Genomic DNA, 24,532 nt, shown 5'->3' with positions numbered 1-24,532 from the left:
ACAGCTATAAACCCTATCCCTTTAATAATAGGATGGCATATGTCATATGCAAAAACTGCAGTCCAGCTAGCATTTAAAATCAGCCTTATCCCCCAGCCATCTTCATAAATGAAGGCATAGAATCTTCCACAACCAGCTTAGCATGAACCAACATCTGTAACATAGATATTAACACCAGCCTAGTCCTAGACATGTACTCACATTTATCCCAATTAGTCTATTTGCAACATGATCCCACTATACTATTTACTAGCCAGCTAATAAAGCTCTTGGGCCCATCCTCGAAAATGTTGGTCGAACCCCCTCCTTTGCTATTGAACCCCTTAATTATATCTATCATAATCTCCAACCCGGGCATTGGAGCAATCATAACCGCCGCCAGCTACCACTGGCTTCTATGTTGCAAAATATGAGTCAGCAATATCAAAAGCAACACGATGGCCAGAAACAACAATGTGAACAACTTTATGGAATAATTCAAAACATCAAAACTAACAAACTGAAGTCTCTGGAAGTCTTTAAATGAATCACGGTGCCGGACTTTACCCGGCGGAGACCAAGCAGTGAAGTTTTGTATAATCAGCAAATGTCCAATTCTGATGTCCAACTCTGAACTCTGCTGAACAGTGTTTCCGGATAACAACTACTGTTTTATTGAATTCTTCATCAGCCAATTAGCTCAACACTTGTAAGTAGAAAGATATGTAATTTCTTCATTAACCAATCTTTTTTCGAATAGATATAATGAAAAATACTCTGGAACAGTGCTCATGCGACTACATAATCACATGAGCACTGTTCCAGAGTATTTTTCATTATATCTATTCGAAAAAAGATTGGTTAATGAAGAAATTACATATCTTTCTACTTGAACTAGAACTTGAACTAATTGGCTGATGAAGAATTCAACGAAACAGTAGTTGTTATCCGGAAACACTGTTCAGCAGAATTCAGAGTTGGACATCAGAACTGGGCATTTGCTGATTATACAAAGCTTCACAGCTTGGTCTCCGCCAACTAAAGTCCGGCACCGTGATTCATTTAAAGACTTTCAGAGACTTTCAGAGACTTCAGTTTGTTAGTTTTGATGTTTTGAATTATTCCATAAAGTTGTTCATATTGTTATTGTTTCTGGCCATTGTGTTGCTTTTGATATTGCTGACCACTGGCTTCTAACCTGAATTGGACCAGAACTAAACACCTTAGCCATCATCCCAATTTTAGCCAAACAGCATCATCCATGAGCTACCGAAGCCGCGACAAAATGTTTTATTATTCAAGCAACAGCCTTGGCCATTATCCTATTCTCAAGCACCCTTAATGCGAGAATGGACCCCGATTGCTTGCAAGCACCCACCCAACCCAGACCAGATCCAGCGGAGGTGATGACAACAACACTCAGGCTGGGAGGCCAACTCCTGCCATGTGGATCTTGCCCCAGAAAGCTGCCTTGATAGCTGTTAGAATCATAACAGGCTTGGTGGAGTTGCCCTCCTTCCTCACCGATGTCCATGGCAGTTCTGGTTTGAATCCTGCCTGGACCCAAAGTGTAATACATCCTGTCTGGCTCTACTTCCTAGAAATCATATCCGAGTGCAGGTTTCTGCAGTACCAGGTAGGGGGTAGCAGTTAGCCAAGAAGTGATTGCATTCTTAGGTTGCTGCTAGTGAAGGAATCCTTCCTTTTCTCTACAGTTGCTGTTTCTCTGCTTCTGCTCTCCGCCTGCTGTTGGTCCTTTGTTCCAGGCACAGTCAGGCCTTAGGCTGAGTCTGCTTGTTCATTTTCTTTCCAGCTTTACTGTTGTTATTTCCCCCTGTATGAAAATATAATAAAATCAATCCTACAGAAGCTATTCCATATGCAGAACTGCAGCATTATGTGGTTTTAATGACATTGAAAGACGTCGAAAGCGGCAAGCTGAAATCTGGAGGTAGGAAGGTGTGTTATTGCAGAAATTGGTCCAAGTTGCTTCTTTACCAGCTCCAACGGTTCACAGGCTGAGACCCTACCTGCCTGTGGACTGTCTTGCCAGAGTGGTGCATGCTCTGGTTATCTCCAGCTTGGACTACTGCAATGCACTCTATGTGGGGCTACCTTTGAAGGTGACCCGGAAACAGCAATTAATCCAGAATGCGGCAGCTAGACTGGTGACTGGGAGTGGCCGCCGGGACCACATAACAACGGTCCTGAGAGATCTGCATTGGCTCCCAGTATGTTTCTGAGCACAGTTCAAAGTGTTGGTGTTGACCTTTAAAGCCCTGAACGGCCTCGTTCCTGTATACCTGAAGGAGCATCTCCACCCCCATCATTCAGCCCGGACGCTGGGGTCCAGCTCTGAGGGCCTTCTGGTGGTTCCTCCATTGCGAGAAGTGAGGTTACAGGGAACCAGACAGAGGGCCTTCTCGGTAGTGGCGCCTGCCCTGTGGAATGCCCTCCCTTCAGATGTGAAGGAATAAGCAGCTATCTTCTCTTTAAAAGGCATCTGAAGGCAGCCTTGTTCAGGGAAGCTTTTAATATTTAATGCTGTATTGTTTCTAACACTTGATTGGAAGCTGCCCAGAGTGGCTGGAGAAACTCAGCCAGATGGGCGAGGTATAAATAAATTATTGTTGTTGTTGTTGTTGTTGTTGTTGTCTCAGATTTCTAGGGCAACTGGGCTATTATTTTCTATTCCATTTTTTGTTGTTGTTTTGCTTTTGTTTGAAACTCAGATAGGAAACGTTTACAAGGAGACTGGAGTAAAGTATATAGGAAGTCCCCATATACCAAGTTGGACGATTTGTCCATCTAGTGTAGTATTGTCTACACTGACTGGCAACAGCTCTCTGAAGTTTCAGGCAGGGGGTCCCACCAGCCCTCCTTGGAGAGACCAAGGCTTGAACCTGGGACCTTCCGCATGTAGGTTTCTAGCCTCGTATAACTCTAGCATGTTTGAATCTAATTAGTGCACAAAGGAGTTAAACCATAGAGTACACTGTCCTGCCAGGCTTATCCTACATCACTTCCCACCTTGAGAGCAAATAGGTCACCAAGCCTTTGTTATCTCTCTCTCTCTCCATGTGGATTTTGGTATCTCTGATTCGGTTGCTCCAGCACATTGCTTTAACTAGCCTCTTTTGTTTCACATCAGAATGGAATCTTAAACTAGCCTTTCTCCATACCCATCATTTAGAAACTATAACCTTTTGTAACTAAGCAACATTTTGACTGCCTGTGCATGTTTTCTGACTGCTGTAATTAAAGGCACATTAATCTGACTTTTGAAGAATTTAGTAAGTAAACATTTTTTTTGACTTGCCAAACATGTGGTCTATCTCTATGCTAGGGAAGTGAGGTAGCTTAGAAAGAACTTTTAAATGGTGACATTTTTGGGACTCAACTGGGAAGGGACATATTAGTGGAAAAAATATACACGAATCCATTACATTAGGGAAAATCGCTTTGCAAAAATGTATATGAGAAGAATTTTGCGTGGGAATCTGATTGGTCACTTTGATAACAGGGTGCTGGACGAGATAAGCCTTTGGTCCTATCCAGCAAGGCTTTATATAAATATACTGTATATATAAATTCTCATGAAATGAATCGACAGAGTAAGCAGATTTCTATGTGGCTCTGATTATTTCAGCTATGCCATCTACAAATCCTGCAGTCTTAGTGACTAGTGACTTAAGTATTTGATCCTCTCTTGGCCTGCTGCTAGTTATATGAGATATAACCTGTCTGTTTGAAGGAGGCACTGGTGAAACCACTCCTTATGAAACCTTCCCTGGATTCAGAAAACCTAACTAACTACCAGAGCCAGTTGCTAATTTTCCTTTCCTGAGTAAGGTTCTGGAGTGAGGGGTCATAGACCATTCTAGGCACTTTTGGAAGAAACCAATTTTCTGGATCCATTTCAATTGGGGTTTAGGCCCAGTTTTGGCACAGAAACTGCTTTGATCACCTTGTATGATGACCTCTGTTGAGAGAGAGATACGGGAAACATGTCCCTGTTAATTCTTCTTGACCTCTCAGTGGCTTTTGATACCATTGACCATGGTATCCTTCTGGAGCAACTGTCCAAACTAGTGGTGGGTGATACCACTTTGTGGTGGTTCCAGTCCTACTTGGATGGTCATTCCCAGAGGGTGTTGCTTGGGGAATGCTTTTCAGCCCCATAGAAGCTTCAATGTGGGTTTCCACAGAGCTCAATCCTATCCCCTACGTTGTTTAACATCTACATGAAACTGCTGGGAGTAGTTGTCAGTACGTTGTCAGCAGTATTCTGATGACACTCAGCTCTATTTCCCCTTTATACCTGCAGGTGAGGCAATGGACTGGATGAGAGCCAACAAACTGAAACTCAATCCAAATAAGACTGAGGCACTGTTAGTGGGTGGTTCCCTAGACCAGATGGGTAGGAGATCACCTGCTCTTGATGGGGTTACACTTTCTCTGAAGGAGCAGGTACCTAGCTTGGGGGTACTCCTGGACCCTTTGCTGTCACTCGAGGCTCAGGTGGCCTCAGTGGCCTGAAGTGCCTTCTGTCAGCTTCGGCTGATGGCCCAGCTACACCCCTATCTGGACAGGGATAGCCTGTCTATGCTATGCTGGTTGTCTATGCGCTGGTAATCTCAAGATTAGATTACTACAGTGTGTTATACATAGGGCCGTCTCTGAAGATGGTTCAGAAACTTCAGCTAGTGCAGAATTCAGTGGCCAGGTTGCTCAACGGAGCAAGACAGGTTGAGCATATTACACCGATCCTGGTCCAACTGCACCGGCTACCAATTAGTTTCTGGGCCCAATTCAAAGTGCTGCCTTTGACCTCTAAAGCCTTAAACGGCTCAGGACTGCTATACCTCAAGGACCACCTCTTTCCATATGAACCTACCCAGACCCTGAGATCATCTTCTGAGGCCTTCCTTCATGTGCCTCCTCCTCGAGAGGGTGGCAACATGAGACAGGGGCCTTCTCTGCAGTGGCTCCCTGTCTGTGGAATGTTGTCTCCAAGTAAGTTCACCTGGCACCTTCATTATACACCTTTAGGCACCAGGCAAAACATTCCTTTTAAACCAGACCTTTGGTTGGTTTGATTGACATTCTATGCTCTTTTAAAATGTATTTTTTTGTGCGGGTTTATTGGGTTGTTGTTTTTATTTTGATTATGTATTTTGTGGTTTTATATTTTGATTTTATTCTGTGAACTGCTCTGAGACCTCCGGGTATAGGGCCATTTTTATAAATCAATCACTAAACATAATAATAATGTAATTGGCTGTTCTTAAATATTGATTTTATTTTGATAGCAAATACCGAAGTCGGTGGGTATTTCCCTTTGGGCAACTGGTTGGAAAGAAAACAAATAAAGTAAGAAGAAACAAAGAAACAGAGAAAGTACCCGAGAACATCCTTTACCTCTCTGCACATCCAGACTTTCCATTATGTGGTATTGCATCAGAGGTGGGTCAGCACAAAGAAAGCAGAATGCTGGCAAGATAGATGAGATGCAGCCCAAGAGCTACTTCATTATCAGAGTTACTGTCATTTTTCATCTGGACAAGGGAAAACAGCCCTCTTCTGTTTTATCTGCAGTTTTCTTTAGAATTTAAGAGTTTTTATGACTCTTGCGTTGGTCTTTCCCCAAGCACTGGAAAGTTCAAGGCAACCTTTGTGTGGAAAGTAGAGGTGGGTGCAGCAGTCAATTTTGGTTTCTCTCAGTTTCTCATTTTTCCACCCTTGAGTTCAGTTCTCAGCATTTCCACATTGGTTTGCAATTTTTCTTTTGAGTCCTCATGAAAATTCACCCGCATTTAGGTGCCCGTTTCTCCCCATTTGCACATTTTTTTGCTAAGCTATTCCCCCCCACATATTGTATGCGTTCGTTTCACTCATATGTGCATTTTTAATGCACATTTTTATCCCAGTGGTTGGAGAACAGCATTGCAAAATTTGGAAAAGTGGCCGCTTCGAAGGATGTCTGTGTTTTTGGAAAGTTCAGCTGAGGAAGGTTTGCCATTAAATGGAAATTGGATCAGGTTTCTCCCCCATGCCTGGTGGAAAGTTTCCTTCAGAACGGACAACGGTGATGAAACTGGTAACTTCTCGTAGAATTCTCTCAAAATGTTCAGGCTGGGAGGAGATGATGAGCCTAAGAACAGAAGATGTATGACTTGTAGGATCAGACCAATGGTTCATCTAGCCTGCTGCTCTATTCTCACAGATTCCAACCAGATACCTGTGGGAAGCTTATAAGTAGGGCCTCAGAGTGACAGCACTCTGTCTCGCCCCCGGCAATTTCCAGCTACTGGTATTCAGAAGCATAATGGCAGTAGAGGTAGAATTTAGCCTTTGTGTTCAGTAGCCATGGATGCAACCCAGAAGCAAGTCAGGCTGGATAATTGTTGTTTAGTCGTGTCCGAATCTTCGTGACCCCATGGACCAGAGCACACCAGGCACTCCTGTCTTCCACTGCCTCCCGCAGCTTGGTCAAGCTCATGTTGGTAGCTTCGAGAACACTGTCCAACCATCTCGTCCTCTGTCATCCCCTTCTCCTTGTGCCCTCAATCTTTCCCAACATCAGGTTCTTTTCCAGGGAGTCTTCTCTTCTCATGAGGTGGCCAAAGTATTGGAACCTCAGCTTCAGGATCTGTCCTTCCAGTGAGCACTCAGGGCTGATTTCCTTCAGAATGGAGAGGTTTGATCTTCTTGCAGTCCATGGGAACCTCAAGAGTCTCCTCCAGCACCATAATTCAAAAGCATCCATTTTTCGACGATCAGCCTTCTTTATGGTCCAGCTCTCACTTCCATACATCACTACTGGGAAAACCGTGGCTTTAACTATACGGATTTTTGTTGGCAAGGTGATGTCTCTGCTTTTTAGGCTGCATAATAAATCCTACATATATAAGTTTTTGAACTTATTCTATGAGTGTGGCACCTTCTGTTACTAAAATGGTCCCATCTATGCATAAGGGGAGCAAGCAGACTAGGGGAAACCCCAAGATTTGCAGAGGTAGAAAATTAAAATTAAGGGTGGGGGGACAACCCAAATTGGGGGTGGGATTCAGAAACAGTAAACAGCTCAGTGGCCACAGAATGCTGGATTATGGGTGAGGGTGAAAAACCAGGGAGAGGCAGAATGGATAGATAGGACACAGAATGGGAGAACTTCAGACTGCAACAATTTGCTGCAGATCCCACTTGTCCAATGATGAACAGAAGAACGTGAGAGTGCTAAGAAGAGATAACTATCTATGATATAATACATTTTGAACTGATTTGAGATGATAGCAATAACATGTATTGGCAAAAAAGAATGGTAATTAGATTTATGGAGTAGATGGGAAGTCGGATTTAAAAGGAAGAGACCATTACAGTTTATGGATTATGGAATTTGTATTAATTCTTTATGTAATGTGTGACTGGTGTTCTTATTATAGTGTAATATGTCTTCTTCTTGTTGTTGTTATGTGTTGAGCGAATAAAATAAAAAAATTAAAAAAGGAAAAAAAGGAAAAGAGAAGAGATAGCTATCAAGTGTTGCTAAGAAATGTAAATGCATCAATTTGAGCTTTACTTTTGATTGATTTGAGAACCCATTTCCAGGTAGCTCTGTTTCCTACCCAGGGGTTAGGCCCAGAAACTTCCCAAGGAACACAGGCTGGGCTTTTCTTATGGTGTTTTGGGAAATTATGGGTCACAGAAAGCTCAACTTTTGGTTGCTCCAAGACTAGTAGGCCTAGATCTACAGGATCTGAGAACTTCAGCCAATAAAACTTGTTCTCCTATAAATTAGGGAATCACCGCAGCTGTATATCTGTATACATTAACCATCTGAAATTCTACGACAGCATTAACTCTGGCTTGCTTCAATGTGGTGCCATCAGCACTGTTAAATAGATGAATTAATAAGTCCTGGACTAATGAATGGACACGTTTGTGTCGAGATAGAGCAGTAGAATTTGTTGAACAGGTCCTCCTACACTGTAACCCGTATAGTGAATGTAGAGAAAGATTAATTCTCCCTTTAAAGAAAGTTATATCTCCTGCAAACTTGGTGCTAATTTGTTTAAAGAATGTGTCCTTTTGTGTCACTAAGAGGGCTACCAGGTTTTTTTCTGACCTCGATGCTGATCAGGACAAAATCATTGTGCTTGCTTAATTGCATAATTATTTGTATTTGCCCCTCAATGTGCCTTTTATCATTGTATTGAATTTTACTGGTCTGTGACCATAATAGATTGCTTGCTTGCGGCTTGTCTTCTATTGGCCTTTCAGTTAAAAATCAGTAGTGCCTGGAAGTCAGTGCCAGGGTCTGAACAGGCACTGATGTTTAGAGCTAGAATGGCAAAAGGTTATTTGCAATTAACTCAACCCAATCTTGAGTGCTCACTGGAAGGACAGATCCTGAACCTGAGGCTCCAATACTTTGGCCACCTCATGAGAAGAGAAGACTCCCTGGAAAAGACCCTGATGCTGGGAAAATGGAGGGCACAAGAAGAAGGGGACGACAGAGGATGACATGGTTGGACAGTGTTCTTGAAGCTACCAGCATGAGTTTGACCAAACTGCAGGAGGCAGTGGAAGACAGGAGTGCCTGGTGTGCTGTGGTCCATGGGGTCACGAAGAATCAGACACAACTAAATGACTAAACAACAACAACAACAACAACCCAATCTGTCACTGCAGATTCTGCTCTGGCTTCACCCCTGAATCAGCAAGATCTCTCCCTATCCTTAGTTATACCTCCTTTCCCTGTGTGGCATTTCTTTTCAAACAAACATGACCAACTCCAGCCCCCAGGTGGACTTAATGCAAGGTCCAAAGTCCAAGATGCTAAAAGTTATATTTCCCCACCTCCCTTTGTTCTTCTTGCAGGTCTGCTTGACAGGAACAGGAAAGCTTTTCCTGGGTTGCAGCAGTGTGAGCCAGTGTGGTGTACGTACATCAGGAAAGGCCAAGGCCCATCTGGTCCAGCATCTGGTCTCATGGTGGTCAACCAGATTCCCCCAAGAAGCCTGCAAGAAACACCTGAGAGAAACATCACTCTGCAATTCCTGACAACTGGTATTGCAAAGCCTTCTGTCTCTGATAGTGGAGGTGGAACATAGCCATTGTGGCTAGATGCCACTGAGAGCCTTACCCTCCACAAATTTGTCTAATCCTCTTTCAAAGCCTTCCAAGTTGGTGGCCGTCACTGCTACAGCTTATGGGAGTAAATGCCAGAGTTTAACAATGCTCTGTCTGATTATGTACTTTCTTTTGTTTTTCCTGAATCTTCCAACATTCAGCTTCACTGAATGTTGCAAACATCATCATCATCAATTTGTTATTTACAGTGGTACCTCGGGTTACATACGCTTCAGGTAAAATACGCTTCAGATTACACACTCTGCTAACCTAGAAATAGTGCTTCAGGTTAAGAACTATGCTTCAGGATAAGAACAGAAATCGGGCTTCGGCGGTGCGGCGGCAGCAGGAGGCCCCATTAGCTAAAGTGGTGCTTCAGGTTAAGAACAGTTTCAGGTTAAGTACAGACCTTCAGAACGAATTAAGTACTTAACCCGAGGTACCACTGTATATGCCACCCATCTGCCTGGGTTGCCACAGCCACCTTGGGCACCTTCCAACAAATTGAAACATCAAGCACAGCAAAACAAACATTAAAAACTGCCTTCAGATGTCTTTGAAAAGTCAAGGTAGTTGTTTATTTCATTGACATCTGACAGGAGGGATTTGCATGGGGCGGGAGCCACTACCAAGAAGGCCCTCTGGTTGTTTCCCTGTAAATTCACTTTTTGCAGTGAGGGAACCGCCAGCAGGCCCTCGGCGCTGGACCTCAGTGTCTGGGTTGAACGATGGGGGTGGAGACGCTCCTTCAGGTATAAAGCATCAAATGGACAAACAGGTAGATTGGTCTAGCAATTCTATCCTGTTTCTGTCCTCATTCCATGAGTTCCTCCATACTTCTGTGCTCTGTTTCATGAATGGGGTTTTTGAGCTAGAAGCCCAAGAGCTGAGCATTTCAGTACCCTTAACTGCTTTCATCAAAGAATCTCATTGTAAAGAAGCAATCCAGATCGTGGCTGTATATTTGGTGGGAGCAGCCAAGTGAAATAAGGAACAAGCGTTGATCAAGGACTCCAATGGTGACCCCGTGGTGTGTGGAAGTGAAGTTAAATAACGGTACCCATGTCTACCATTTACTTTCCTGAGATCCATTTTGTATCGTGACTATTTCTTTGTCAGTTTGAAGGAGGGCTGGGGAGATGAAGTGGTTTGTTTTCTCCTCTTCTCCTAAACCGTTAGTCATGCAATTCCTCTTTTTAAACGATAGCTCATTTCATCGTCTCTGCCTGGCTGAACCTTCTGTTCTCCAAACTCCACCCTCTCCAATAGATGCTGAGCAGCTTACAAATTGGCAACGAGTTAAATGTCTCAGAGACTGACGGCGGCCGCTGAGTTTAACGCCTGAACCACAGGCCTGCTGCTGGCTCTCCAACAGCACAAATCTTGTAATCAGCACGTGCCTCACATTCACTATGGCGGGCATTTAAGTGGGACATGGCTGAACCATGAGAATCAAGATTTAAGCCATTTTGTTGCTATTGGGATGGGGTTCTTTGGCAGCTTGCTACATGCTTCTTTCTTTCTTTTTTACTCTCCAGCTTCGCATCCCATTCAAGTCATAAGGTGAATCTTGTAGAATGGTGGTTCATACTTGCATGGCATCCCCTGACGACTGCAGCTTCACATGTCAGCTTTCATGTTTGTATAAGGACCCATCATAGGTGTGATTGGGGAAAGGTAGCTTAGGAGCAAAGGCAGAAGGTCCCGGGTTCAAGTCTTGACTTCTCTAGGTAGGGCTGGGAATGTCCTCAGTCTGAAACAGGAGAGAATTGCTGTCAGTTGAGCTAGGTGGACTGATTGTCTGCTTGCTATAAGGCAGCATCTTATGTTTCTATGTGGGACGTGGGTGGCGCTGTGGGTTAAACTACAGAGCCTAGGACTTGCCGATCAGAAGGTAGGCGGTTCGAATCCCCACGACGGGGTGAGCTCCCGTTGCTCGGTCCCTGCTCCTGCCAACCTAGCAGTTTGAAAGCACATCAAGTGCTAGTAGATAAATAGGTACCTCTCCGGTGGGAAGGTAAACGGTGTTTCCGTGCGCTGCTCTTGTTCTCCAGAAGTGGCTTATGACTCAGAAGCTGTATGCCGGCTCCCTCGGCCAATAAAGCGAGATGAGTGCAGCAACCCCAGAGTCGGCCACGACTGGACCTTTACCTTATGTTTCTATGTAACTTTTTTAGGCTGGTAGATCTTATGCTTTTAAAGAAGAGGCTTGCTGGTTCAGGCCAGCAACCCATCTAGTCCAGCATCCTGTTCTCACAGTGGCTGCCCAGACACCTATGAGAAGCCCTCTAGCAGGACAACAATGCAACAGCACTTTTCCCACTTGCAATGCCCACCTAGTGGTATTCAGATGTGACTGGGCTCCAGAGGAGGATTTGGGTTCCATCGCACTGGGAGCTAACACTAGAGGGCTCTGCAGGGCTCTAGAACATCGTGAACTGAGCAGAATGGAAGATGAGAAGCAGGGGTGTGTCAAATGTTGGCTTTGTGCAGGGCACCACTGAAATTTTTGTGACCAAAGTCTGTCACAGTGGACTCCCTCAGAGGGTACCGGACTCTCCTACATTGTAGGTATTTAAACAGAGGTTGGATGGTTATCTGTCACAGATTCTTTAGCTGTAATTCCTTCATTTCTTTCCGCAAGGCCCGCAAGACAGAGCTGTTCTGCCTGGCCTTTCGTTTGGACTCAGTCTGACCCTTATGTTTCCCTCCCTTTATGTGATCTATGGGCTACTTTTAACATGAGGCTGCATTTTAAATTGTATTTTAACCTGTATTTTAAATTGTTTTTTTCTTCTTCCCCTATTATGTTTTTACTGTAATTTTTACGGATGTTAGCTGCCCTGAGCCCAGCTCTGGCCGGGGAGGGCAGGGTATAAATAAATGTTGTTGTTGTTGTTGTTGTTGTTATATCAAGCTCAGGTTTCTCCTTAGCTGTAACTCACATAAGTAATGTAAGCCACTCTGTGTTCCTCAGACGTAGGGTGGCATATAAGTTCAATAAATAAGAAAATAAATAAAAATATACGAAATCAATAGAAAGGGAAAGGAGCAGAAACGACCTTGACCCACAACTTGCTTCAGTGTCATAGTTTGCAGCTAGACTGGCCTGAGGAACAACTTAGAACCAAGCTTTGCAGGGGCAGTTTGTTCTCTGGCCACACTCCCCATCTGCTGAAAAGTGTCGCCTGAAGCTCCCTCTTTTTTAAATTTACTATAGGGGGAGATTTGTGCAGGGCTAAGGCTGGTATAGGGAAAGGAAGGAATGAGTGTGGAACTGTATATAATTTGTTGCCTAGCAACCCCACAAGCACACCCCCTAATTCTTTCTCGATGTGGCAGGAAGCAACAGGGAAATTAAGACCCTTTCCGCGTTGTCCCTCCAGTTCTCTTCCCATTAATTAACCTCCGTGATCTTGCCAGCATGAAAGAGGATTTAGAGTTCAGGCTTGTGTACAATTTACTGGCATTTTACGCATAAGCCTTAGCTCCGAGATGGGGAACCTGTCGCCTTCCAGATGTTGTTGAACTAGAACTCCCATCCCTCCTGACAACTGGCCATTTTGACTGGGGTTGATGGGAGTTGGTGCAATACAACATCTGGAGGGCCAAAGGTTCCTCACCTGCGAATTAACGGAAGCCTGATATTAACCTTACTTTACTGCAAGTCCGTTTGTCTGATTAAGAAAACTCTGGAGAAAATTAGTGATGGTTTCCTCCTTAATTATAAGAATTAAGATATGCAGGTTTCTGCTGCATTTTGAGATTGAGCTTTCAGGCACTTTAACCATTGAGTTGCATGCTTTTTGCCTATCAGTGTTTTCTTAAAAACAACAACACCCCACAACCCATTCATAGATATTTGTTTAGGAGGCAATCCTATGACAAGATCCTCTGGGATGAGCAGCTTAGGATGCACTGGGATCCCTGGCTCAGCTGCCTGATATCAGGCTCAGACAGGCTCAGTTGGCATTAAGTTGACCAAGCTCTGCTGAAGGTAAAAAGGTAAAGGGACCCCTGACCATTAGGGCCAGTCGTGACTAACTCTGGGGTTGTGGCGCTCATCTCGCTTTATTGGCATTGGGAGCTGGCGTACAGCTTTCCAGGTCATGTGGCCAGCATGACTAAGCCACTTCTGGCGAACCAGAGCAGCCCACGGAAATGCCGTTTACCTTCCCACCAGAGCGGTACCTATTTATCTACTTGCACTTTGACGTGCTTTCGAACTGCTAAGTTGGCAGGAGCATGGACCAAGCAATGGGAGCTCACCCCGGCGCGGGGATTCGAACCACCAACCTTCTGATCGGCAAGCCCTAGGCTCTGTGGTTTAACCCACAGCGCCACCCTGCTGAAGGTACACTGGCATAATTTGCTCCCCAGCTGAACTGAAACTGGCTGAATTGAAGCTGGTGCAATTCTCAAAAGGGAGTGTTCTGGAGGTATGGCAGAAGCAGGACCACAGAGCGGGGATGAAGCTGGATCCTAAGCCAGTACAGTCGTGTGAGCTGGCAGCCCAGCATAGAATCCTGTTTTAAAGGCTTGTTTCCCCTCTGCCTGGTTCCTTTAGAGCAGCAGCTGCTGCCACACAGCTGAACAGGGTTTGGATCTGATGCAACTTTATGCTGGCTCAATTCACACCAGCATGTTGCAGTGGGTTGGAATAAATGACCATTGGGACCCCTCCCAGCTCTGCAATTCTTCGATTCTATGTTTTACGCATATTCAATTACGTTTTATTCCAGTGGTTCTCAACCTGTGGGTCCCCAGATGTTGTTGGTCTACAACTCCCATCATCCTTCAGCTGTGGCCTTGCTAGCTAGGGGTGATGGGAGTTGTAGTTCAACAACATCTGGGGACCCACAGGTTGAGAAAGGCTATTTTAGTTGGAGAAGAGCTGACTGGAATTAATAAGCATGACTAAGTTAGGACCGGAGGCGCCAACTTGTGAGGGAGGTTGTGTGTGACATCGCATCAGGACATTGGAGGAGCCAGGAGCCAGGGTGGTATTCAGCTAAGTTTTACTCTGAATAGCCACCTTGAAATTAATGGACATTGAATTTCAAGAGTTGGACACATCTGATCTTTATCTCTCTTATGCCTTGCAGGCTGAGTTTGACGGGAGAGGAAGGTGGCTTCCAAGATCAGGTTCACAAGAGCACTTTTTTCTCTTTATCCTTTGTAACTTAACATGAGAACAGAAATGGCTCCCTGAACTGGTCCACCCCAGCTGTTGTTTATATGCAGTGGATCCACACACATATTCACCTAGAGGAATTGATGCTGTCTGTCTGCCCTCTGGTTATACAATTAGCGTTATGTTAACTTGCCATAAGGAGTATAGAAATTCCACTGGTGAAAGAAAGAAAGAAAGAAAGAAAGAAAGAAAGAAAGAAAGAAAGAAAGAAAGAAAGAAAGAAAGAAAGAGATGCATGCCTGCATTAGCTTCATGAGTCAGACCTGGGTAATGTTGGCTCCGTGGCTGATTGTTAAAAGTTTGCACAGTCTAATCCTATGCTAAATTCTTCAGGCTGCAATCCAGCACACATTTACTTAAGCATATGCCACATACAACTCAGCGAGTCTTACTTCTGAGTAAACATATGCAAAGGATTGGGATGCACATCTCCTTGCAGGTTCCAGAGTGGTTTGCAACTAAAGTCAATCTAATAAGGGTTATGAAGAAACGATGTAAGATATAAAACTTACAGTTACTGATTTATGCAGTTAACAATCTCAACACAATCAACAAAACAAAAACTTATCAACATTATTCACCCCACACACCCTCCAATTCTGCTGCAATGAAGCTCAGGCTCAACAGCATAGGAGCTGAATCTCTTGCACGTAGGCCTTCTGAAAGTATTCTTCTGTTGGGATCCAAAGTTACATACAGAATCTGCTATATGTGGACAAGGGCTTGCGAACTGTTGCCTTTAAGCGGCAACCTCTGGAAATGTTATCAATTCATGGAGTTAGATGCCGCAACATGTGGGGGTGGCTCCTGGCTTAGAGATGTCAGGATTCCACCCTCTCCAGACCTGGAACCTCAGAGGAGGAGCAGTTGGAGCATGGACCCCACCCCACCCCACCCCTGTCATTGATTTGCTGGATGCCAAGGAGGTGTCGGAAGCGGAAGAGCTGTAGAGGCGACAAGATGTAGTGAACAGGAAGAGGCTGTGGCAGAACACAGTTCAGACTCAGAAGCAGAAGCCAGGGAGTCTCCCACTGCTGCTGCTGCAACCAGCTCCGCTCTCCCCTGGTCTCAGAACATGCAGAAAAATGGAACAAGAAGAGCAGAGGGGGTTGTGTGCAGACGCAGCTTGAGACTGCATGAGAAAGGAGAGGAGGAGTCCTAGTGGGCACTGGGAAGGCCAGGACCTTCAGTCCTTGCAGCTGTTTCATTGGGGGCAAGACCTCCTAGGACGAGTTGCTGAGCCCACTAGGCCTGAGCTCTGTGGTTTGCTTCCTTGAATGAAGAGTTAACAACACTAGTGTCAGGGCTGGTTCAGCTGCAGCTCAGCACGGAGACTCGGAGATGAAGTTTATTCTTTATTCAGAGAAACAGAATGCAAACAGAGAAACCCATGGGAAGCCTAGCCCCTGGTAAAGTAGTTGCCAAAGTCTCCTCCCCATTTGGCTGTTTCCCCTGAAATCTTAAACACTATTGTGGGGGATGTGCTCTCTATGCTCTTTCTTCTGCTACATGCAAAAGTCTTTGAGCCCTTGGAGATGGGGGGGGGGAGGAGGAGCTGAATACAGTAGGAATCTGTTACAGCCTCAGCTCCCACCTCCTCCTCTGCAGCTGGTCCTATGTCTGCAGTGCTTTCTGCCTCATCTTCCTCTCTCTCACTCAAGCCTGGGAACAACACTTCCCTGGGAGATAAGATGGCGCCGGCAGTAAGTCTTCTGTGAGCCTCAACAGAGTGAGTAGGAGCTTTTTATAGAATAATAACAACAACACAGAAAGACACTCGGAAAAATCAAAGTTTAGCCTGATAAAGAATCCGGGAGCTACCAGGAGGTATTTTAAACCTCCCCTTTCTCCTCTCCCCTCCGGAGCTTCTTTTTTCCTTTTTCTATCTGCCCTTTGTATCCCGCGGAAGCTATTTAAATCTTCCAAGGCCATCCAGTGCTATTTTGAGGCTATTTGAGCGCTATTTTGAGGCTATCTGAGGCAAATTCCAACCTCTGAGCTCCTTTTGAATAAGGTCCTAGCACACGGCTAGAGAAGATAACTCAAATGGTACTTACAAGACAGAATTACAAAGAACTGGGGATTCCTTTAGCTCAAGTACAAGCTGTTGAACCCCCTGCCCCAAAGAAAAAGCAGGCAAAAATTCCATATTATTTTAAACCAAAAGAAGAAGAAATAAAAGGAAATAAAAACACAGAGACCCTGCATTTGCACGAATGGTCTGTCGACCGTACCTCGTTCGGAAGGGGCATGGAAGCATGTGTGGGTCTAAGAAAACTTTTACGAGCTCTTACAGAGTATTGCGAAGCTGAACACCTAATAATAAATTACACTAAATCAAAAATTATGGTGTTCTCCAAGAGAAAACTCTGACATAAATGGAAAATTAATAACCAACCTATTGAGCAAGTAACATCTTTTAGATATCTTGGAATAATTTTTGATGAGAAGGGATCTTGGTGCCATCAGATTAAGAACTCCATTGTAAATGCGCAAAGATCTTCCAGAGCTATCATAAGATTCTTTTACAGAAAAGGAGGTCAATATGTTCCTGCTGCCTCCCAGGTCTTTGTTGCAAAAATACTTCCACAATTGATGTATGGCACCCAGATATTTAATTGTCAAAAACTCAAGTCCCTGGAATCTGTACAAACTAAATTTTACCGCTCCCTACTAGGGTTACCTACCTGTGTCTCCAACACAGCCATCAGGCTGGAGGTAGGTCAACTCCCTATTAATGCCAGGATATGGATCCTGAAGATTCACTTCTGGCTAAAACTCATATTTTTCCCAGTGGGAGTGGCTCCATTGACTCTACTAGACCCGTTCCAGTCTAAATGGAGATTGTCGCTTTATGAAAAATTGAAGGGCCTGGGGCTTTCCCCACAAGAACTTATAGCCTCAGGTTTTGAAAAGGCTAAAAGGATGGTGAGCCAGCGAATAGGAGATGTAGAGCTTCAGGACCATATGAGCAAGATAGATAAATATCCAGCTATCCAAGATTATGGAAAAGGGTTTAATCTAACACCATATTTGCTGGATCTACAAATCGCAAAATACAGGCGGGCGTTTACCCTTACCAGATTTGATGTACTGCCATCTGCCTTACTAAAGGGCAGATACGAGGGCACACCCTATGCTGAACGAGTTTGCCCATGTGGTCTGAAAGAGGTGGAAACGGCTTCACATGTGTTGTTACACTGCGACCTTTACGGGGATATTAGGTCACTGTTTATTTCCCCTATCGCTCAGAAATTTCCAGGTCGATCTGAATCTCAGCGGCTGAAAATCCTACTAGGAGATAAAAACCCAGAAGTAACACTGAAAGTGGCCAAATTTTCTGCGGCTGCGATCAAGCGGAGGGCATTAGCTGTAAAAAAGTAAAAGACTTGACCCCTGGACAAGCCCCCCCATTTTTTTAAGTCTATACATATACTGTAGTGCATATATGTGTGTGTGTGTGTGTGTGTGTGTGTGTGTGTGTGGGTGGGTGTGTGTGCATATGTGTATTGCTTTTATGTATAATTTTACAATTTTTAATTGACACCATTATTCCCTTTGTAAACTATTGTTGCTTTTTATGTTTTTTCTGGTCTATGACCGTAATAAATTCATTCATTCATTCATTCACTCAAGCCTGTTGCTTGTTCAGCATCCAATCCTTCTGCTCCTCACTTCATCCTCTGACCTGTCTTCCGTGTCCCACCACTACTTTCCTGGCTCTTATCCATAGCTGTCAACTTTTCCCTTTTCTTGCGAGGAATCCTATTCGGAATAAGGGAATTTCCCTTAAAAAAATGGAAATGTTGACAGCTATACTCTGATCCTCTTTTGAAGCTTCCCTAGGGGGTTCTCTGGCTGGAGCCTCCTACCATTCTTCATCGTCCAAACAATCCCTGACAATTGGAATTGGTTGATTGATTGTTTTGTTGCTGACCTGGGCTGCTGGTCAACTCTTGCAAACACTTTGCCCCTTGCCCCCTGCCTATGTCATCCCCCATGGCCATAGGGAGATGTGGGCACATGCAAGTCTACTTGGGAGGAAAGAGAAGCTCATCCAAGCCCTTGCCTAGGTCAGGGTCAGGCTTAGAATCTGGCAGAGCCTCCATCTCTTATCTAACCATTAGTCTGAAATGGAAGACTGCTGAAGAAACAGCCGTAAATGTATAGATTTTGTGGGTACATGCAGCCCTTCCAGGAGCCAAGGCTACCAAAACTGCCCATCCCTGACAAAGAGCATGCATTTCTGAGCACACTGCTTAAGCACGTGCAATGTGCTTAATTCTTCCCAATCCTCCTGCCAAAATGCCTGCGCTTCCTGATTACAGCATCTCTGACGCTCTGTTCCTAGCAGTCAAGAATATGCTTTGCTTCACTGGGTTCTTAGCCAGCTTGCTGCAATGCAGTACGTTTCATAGGCTTACTCCAGTGTACAAAAGCTCAGCACTGCTTATCCGCTGTGAGTTAACAGCAAATACTGATTATCCCCAAAGAGTAATAGCATGATTTCTCAATACAGGAGGGTTTAAAAAAGAAAAGAAAAAAGCAATCATACAGTTAACAAAGGCTAGGGGCTGACAGCCAGATTGTATACAGGGCATAATTATTTTGCCCATTAATTAGGGTATAGCTTTGCTCCTGAGAATGTGCTTATTAAAATTTATGCTGAACGATAACTTTTAGGTTTGCTCTGAAAACACAGAACTGGAATCTCTTACCATAGGCAAAACCACATTTTTTTTAAAATAGAACTAAAACATAGCATGTGTGACTTTTTGCTTCTTCTTTTTCAGAGTCACAGATTGGATCTAAGTTCAGTAGAAGCTCAATTATTCAAATTGCCTAGGCAGTCATCCAGAGAATCTGAAGAATCATAATTACCATCACCATTATTTACAGTTATCAGGATAATTGATTATAATCTCTATACCTAGCTTCTCAATTAAAAAAATTGGTGCGGTTTTGGGGGTGGCGGCGGCGGCAGCCATGTCCCCAGAGTAATTCCCATGATAGAATTTCCTGTGATAGAATTTCAAATGCAAAGAGACTTTACCCCGGTGCTTACTGTGGGTCAGCCATAGCATTTGTAGTGGCACCTCAGGTGTGGACAGGGCTACATGGAGCACAAATACAGATGCTGCAGTTGCCATAGGAACATAGGAAGCTGCCTTATACGGAGTCAGACCATTGGTCCATCTTGCCCAGTATTGTCTGCTGTGATTGGCAACAACTCTCCAGGGTTTTAGATCTCCTTGGCGATGTTGGGGACTGAACCTGGGATCTTCTGCATGCAGAGCAGATGCTGAGCTATGGTCCTCCTGTTGGAGGTAAACACAGCATTGCTAGGAGTGGAGGAAAGACAGGATACCCAATGTATGTGAAACCTGGCAAACCATCCTTTAAATGTTGTTGTGCACAGTAGAAAAGAGGTTGATTAATGGGTGCGGGTTCTTAAAAGCTACTCTTTATTTTTCAAAATCATCAAAATACCCCATATAAGTCGCAGAGCTCTCTCCCGGTGGTTTCCTACTCCAGCAGTACTAGAAATATTATTTAATGCAAGATGCATTTTCCAGGAAACAGGCCTTTTCTCAGCTGCTTGGAAGCCTGAACACACTTCTGTGCATGCTTCCCGGATGTGCGATAACTCTTTAAAGAACAATGTTCAAAAACTACAAAGTTCCCAGCTTTCTCATTATAAATAATAGCAGATTCAAAAGCACTTTCGTTCGGTAGAGTCTGCTATGATTCATATTTTATCCTTGCTGGTGTGATGCCGTGAGGAGAGATTTTTTTCAGAGGAGAGATTGAGAAACCTGTGTAAAACCACCCAATGAGGTCTCGGCATATTACAGTTCTCATTCCCCGGGGCCAACACTGCTAATGGAAATGATCGAAGAATATTGCAAAATCCAGTTCAAGATCTTGGGTTGATTTACACTTTGCTTGATGACAGTGATAGTCTTATGTTCTTAACATCAGCTGATGACTTGCACATGTGAATGGATGACCACTTATCAAATTCTGCAGCTACAACCTTCATAGACACTTGCACCTGGAGTCAGCTGACACACCCTAATCCCAGCCATTAACTTCTGAGAGAGCAAGGGATATATACAAATGAGTAAACCAACTCCCCAAATTGGGGGGACTGTTTCTCACTTATGAACACTATGTTGCTGAAAGTTGTTTATTAACATGAACACATTGTGAGATGAGTCACTTAGGCTCAGCCCCCTTGATCTGGGGTATACGTGCAAACATCTATAATCGTGATCCCTTATCATTTTTGCTCCAGTAGGTTCAGAGCTGTTACCCCCAGAATAGCTCATTGCTACCATGATGCTAAGAATGTTTGCTCAGAATAACACAGCAAGCTCTTTCTAATCTATCTAAATAAAACTCCTACTCACTTCATTTGCCAGCTCACAGAACAGACTGTTTATTCCCAGCATATAAGAAGCAGAAATGAACTTGACAGAAAAGTCTTAGGGTGGACTTTTGCCCCAGAGGTTCTGAATTTAACCTCTTAATGACCAAATTACTAAAGAGAGTGTGATGGGATTGCAGCCTGAATAAACAAACTCAGGCAGGCTTCTAGATTCCTATGTTTTCTCAGGCTTTAACTGAGCAATGTTAGAGTCTATTGCACCATTGTTGCTGTTGGCCTTTGTTTGCTTATCCTTTACTGTGGGTGTATTTTGATTTATTGCTTTTTAAATGATATTTTAGGCTGAGAATAAGTCCCATTGAATACAATAGACCTTCCTTCTGAGTAAACACGCATAGGACTGCTCTGTCACGTTGTGTTTCATGTGACTTCCTTCCAGGTAAGGGCATATAGGACTGCAGCCTTCACTATTTTTCTTGAACGATAAGCTGCTCCGAAGTAGGGTGTTGGCAGATAAGCCTATTTGTGGTCCATGCCATTTTTTCCATGAGTGCCATCCTAAATTCAATCTGCCTCATTTCTGTTTTCCATTTGCCAACCTTTAAAAACAATCCTACATTATAATTCCCATTTACCTAATGCAATTTGGGGCCCCTCCAGACATCCATTTGAAAAATCATGCATTCATTATGATATGTGCCGCCCATGATACGATACGATAATCTTTATTGTCATTGTCCCATACAGAACAACAAAATTGGAAAAATCTACACCAGACATTCAAAAACCAACAAGCCTGCTATCCCAGCTATCCCAGCCTGGTTAGCCCTCTAAAAACTCTGATACTCCATAATTAAATACAACATACTCCCATAGAGACTACCTTGCACTGCGTTTAAAACCAAAATGTATTTAGATAGAAACTGTTTCTCAGGTGGCTAGCCCTAGTCTTTATAACCCTGTACCTTCTTCCAGAAGGCAGAAGCTGAAAGAGATCATTTCCAGGGTGCGCACTATCCTGCACTATCTCTGCAGCTTTCTTATGACACCTGGAAGCATAGATTTGATCCAAGGTGGGAAGAGTGGTTGATGATGGTATTGAAGTGGTTGTATCTATCCTACTCTTGGAGTTTCTGATTATAATTACTTCTTAATGATTATCTTTCATATGTCTTTGTATTTTCTCTGATTTCCTTTCAATTTGTGTAAGCCAACTTGAAGCCTGATCTGAAAAAAAGGTGGGATAACAACAACCACCACCATCACCACTAGCTTTGATGATTCCACCAGGAGCATGATAGAGGCAGTCCCTCTCCCTACAACCAGTGAATCTCTGAGCTCCTCCTTTCCCTCTCCTATCTGCTTGCCTCCTCACCTGAACTTCCTTGTTTTACTGCCCTGGTAGCAGCACAAATGGAATGAAGGGAGGGTAGACTTTTGCTCCCTCTTCCTTTTTGGGGCAGAAGGGGCATGAGTAAATACAGCAGTACCACTAGTTACGTAACCCTCTGGTTACATAAACTTCAGGATGTGCGAAAGCGGCAAACCCAGAAGTATATGACCGGGTTACACCACTCATGCCTGCGCAGAAGTGGTCCTCAGGTTGCGGAAACCTTGGGATCTGACCAGACCTCTGGAACGGATCCCGTCTGCAGCCAGAGGTACCACTGTATAGCAAAACTTCATTTCCTAGAGATAAAAGGCTCAACTGGACAGGATGCTAAACCCAAATTTGCACCCCACGTTCAGGGTGGTACCCAGCGAATGTGTTCCACCCATACAAGGATTTCTGCTTCTGCAACTAAGTCTCCTCTCTCCCCTTTTGCACCCCTAAATTTGTTGTTGTGGTTCCTCCAACCCTCTAGATCAGATTTGGGGAGCACGGGGGAGGGGGCTTACATGGGGAGGATGGGGGGAGTCCCAATGAGAAAGTGTAAATCCTTGCACTGATGCAACATATTAGGTAGATGCAAATTGAATAATCACGGGTTGATAATGATTGTGACTGCAGCAAGCATAAAGGAATACACCCCTTTGACCTTTTGCAGGCCTTCAGAAAATCTCTCCTCTAAAAATGTTATGTGAATTAGGAGGAAGTTGTTCATTGAGGGATTTCCTTTCCCTGAGCAAATACCAGCTTCAGGTAGGGATCTTCCTCAGGTCTTTGGAAGAGGAGAAAACATAACGTTCCCTTCTCCATCTCTGCTGAAATCCTGATAATTATAAGCTCCACCCTGCAGCAGATGTTGTTTGCATTTTTTAAAGCCTGCATATCATCCCTCTGCAGTTTCTTTCCCTTCTACCTGTCACCAGTGTCAAACTGATTTCAGGTTGGCAAATGACAAGTGCTAATTGATGCTGATGAACATGAGCAGAATGAAATAAATCTGTGCTCCTGGAAAGAACTTGTTCACACATGAAAACAAGCGCACACACACACACACACACACACACTCACACACTACACAGATACTTCTAAGTGGCTTTGAATATTGTTTTTAATGGCATAACCCATACTAAGACCTCAGAGCAGGGGTCAGCAAACTTGAGCAGGGGGCCAGTCCACCATCCCTCAGACCTCGTAAGGGGCCAGACTATATTTTTTGGGGGGAAATGAACGAATTTCTATGCCCCACAAATAACCCAGAGATGCATTTTAAATAAAAGCACACATTCTACTAATGTAAAAACACCAGGCAGACCCCACAAATAACTCAGAGATGCATTTTAAATAAAAGGACACATTCTACTACAAAAACACGCTGATTTCCGGACCGTCCGCTGGCCAGATTGAGAAGGCGATTGGGCCGCATCAGGCCCCCGGGCCTTAGGTTGCCTACCCCTGCCTTAGAATAAAAGGCTAATAAGAATAAGAATAATAGGAACTTTAACCCCTGTATCTAAGCCACGTTTTACTGCCTGTATTTTTCTGAATGCTGTATGGACTGGAAAAGCACATGAATCTGCTCTTTGGAGAGTTTGTAAGTAAACCAATTTTAACTTACTAAGCGTGTGGTCTTTTTCTATGCTGGGGAAAGTGGGGACTATTTTGGAACTCAAAGGGCATTTTTCAAACAACCTATATTTCAAAACTTTACTTTGCTGCATGTTTTGTGATTCTAAATCTCTGCTGGGGTTTTCTCACCAAAGAGTACTTGCCCCAGACTTGGATCTTGGCATCCAGGAATTCTCTTTTTATACCAATTTTTTCTCTCCACCCACAAAAACTTATCAGCATTTCAGTGTTGACTTCTAATAAACACGTTTCATATGCAGTTTTGACTAATGTACACATTTTTTTCCCCAAGCAGTCCCCCCCCCCCAAATAAAATGCATTTTTGTATACTGTACACACACAGCCAGTGTGGTGTAGTGGTTAAGAGTGGTAGTCTTGTAATCTGGGGAACTGGGTTCGCGTCTCCGCTCCTCCACATGCAGCTGCTGGGTGACCTTGGGCTAGTCACACTTCTTTGAAGTCTCTCAGCCCCACTCACCTCACGGAGTGTTTGTTGTGGGGGAGGAAGGGAAAGGAGAATGTTAGCTGCTTTGAGACTCCTGAAGGGGAGTGAAAGGTGGGATATCAAATCCAAACACTTCTTCTTCTTCTTCTTTTCATTCTTATCTTAATTTTTATGTACACACTCCACCAGCATATCCATCTTTGTAATGAACATTGCTTAGCTGGGGAATTGCACTGCAAACTTTGACACAGTGCAAATTTCTAAGGATGGCTGGTTTTTTTTGCTTTGCATATTGTTTTGGAATGTGTGCATCTAATAGATTTGGCTTTAAATCCTTATGGAACTGAATTTGTCCTCCATGCTTACAGCTAG

The 24,532-nt window shown here is 44.0% G+C and overlaps 1 long non-coding RNA gene across 1 annotated transcript; it reads right to left on the bottom strand.

Annotated features, from left to right (window-relative positions):
* Positions 1-1,250: 1,250 nt before the first annotated feature.
* On the bottom strand, positions 1,251-12,690 carry LOC309369386. Its single transcript, XR_014168078.1, has 2 exons — positions 12,177-12,690; positions 1,251-1,813 (listed from the first exon to the last, which is right to left on the bottom strand). It is a non-coding gene; the product is annotated as an uncharacterized lncRNA (long non-coding RNA).
* Positions 12,691-24,532: the final 11,842 nt, after the last annotated feature.

Source organism: Podarcis melisellensis (genome assembly GCF_964234715.1).
Source record: "Podarcis melisellensis genome assembly, chromosome: 4".
Lineage (NCBI taxonomy): Eukaryota > Metazoa > Chordata > Lepidosauria > Squamata > Lacertidae > Podarcis > Podarcis melisellensis.
The sequence above is the reverse complement of the archived record's forward strand: the minus strand, read 5'-3'. Positions and strand labels throughout refer to the sequence as shown.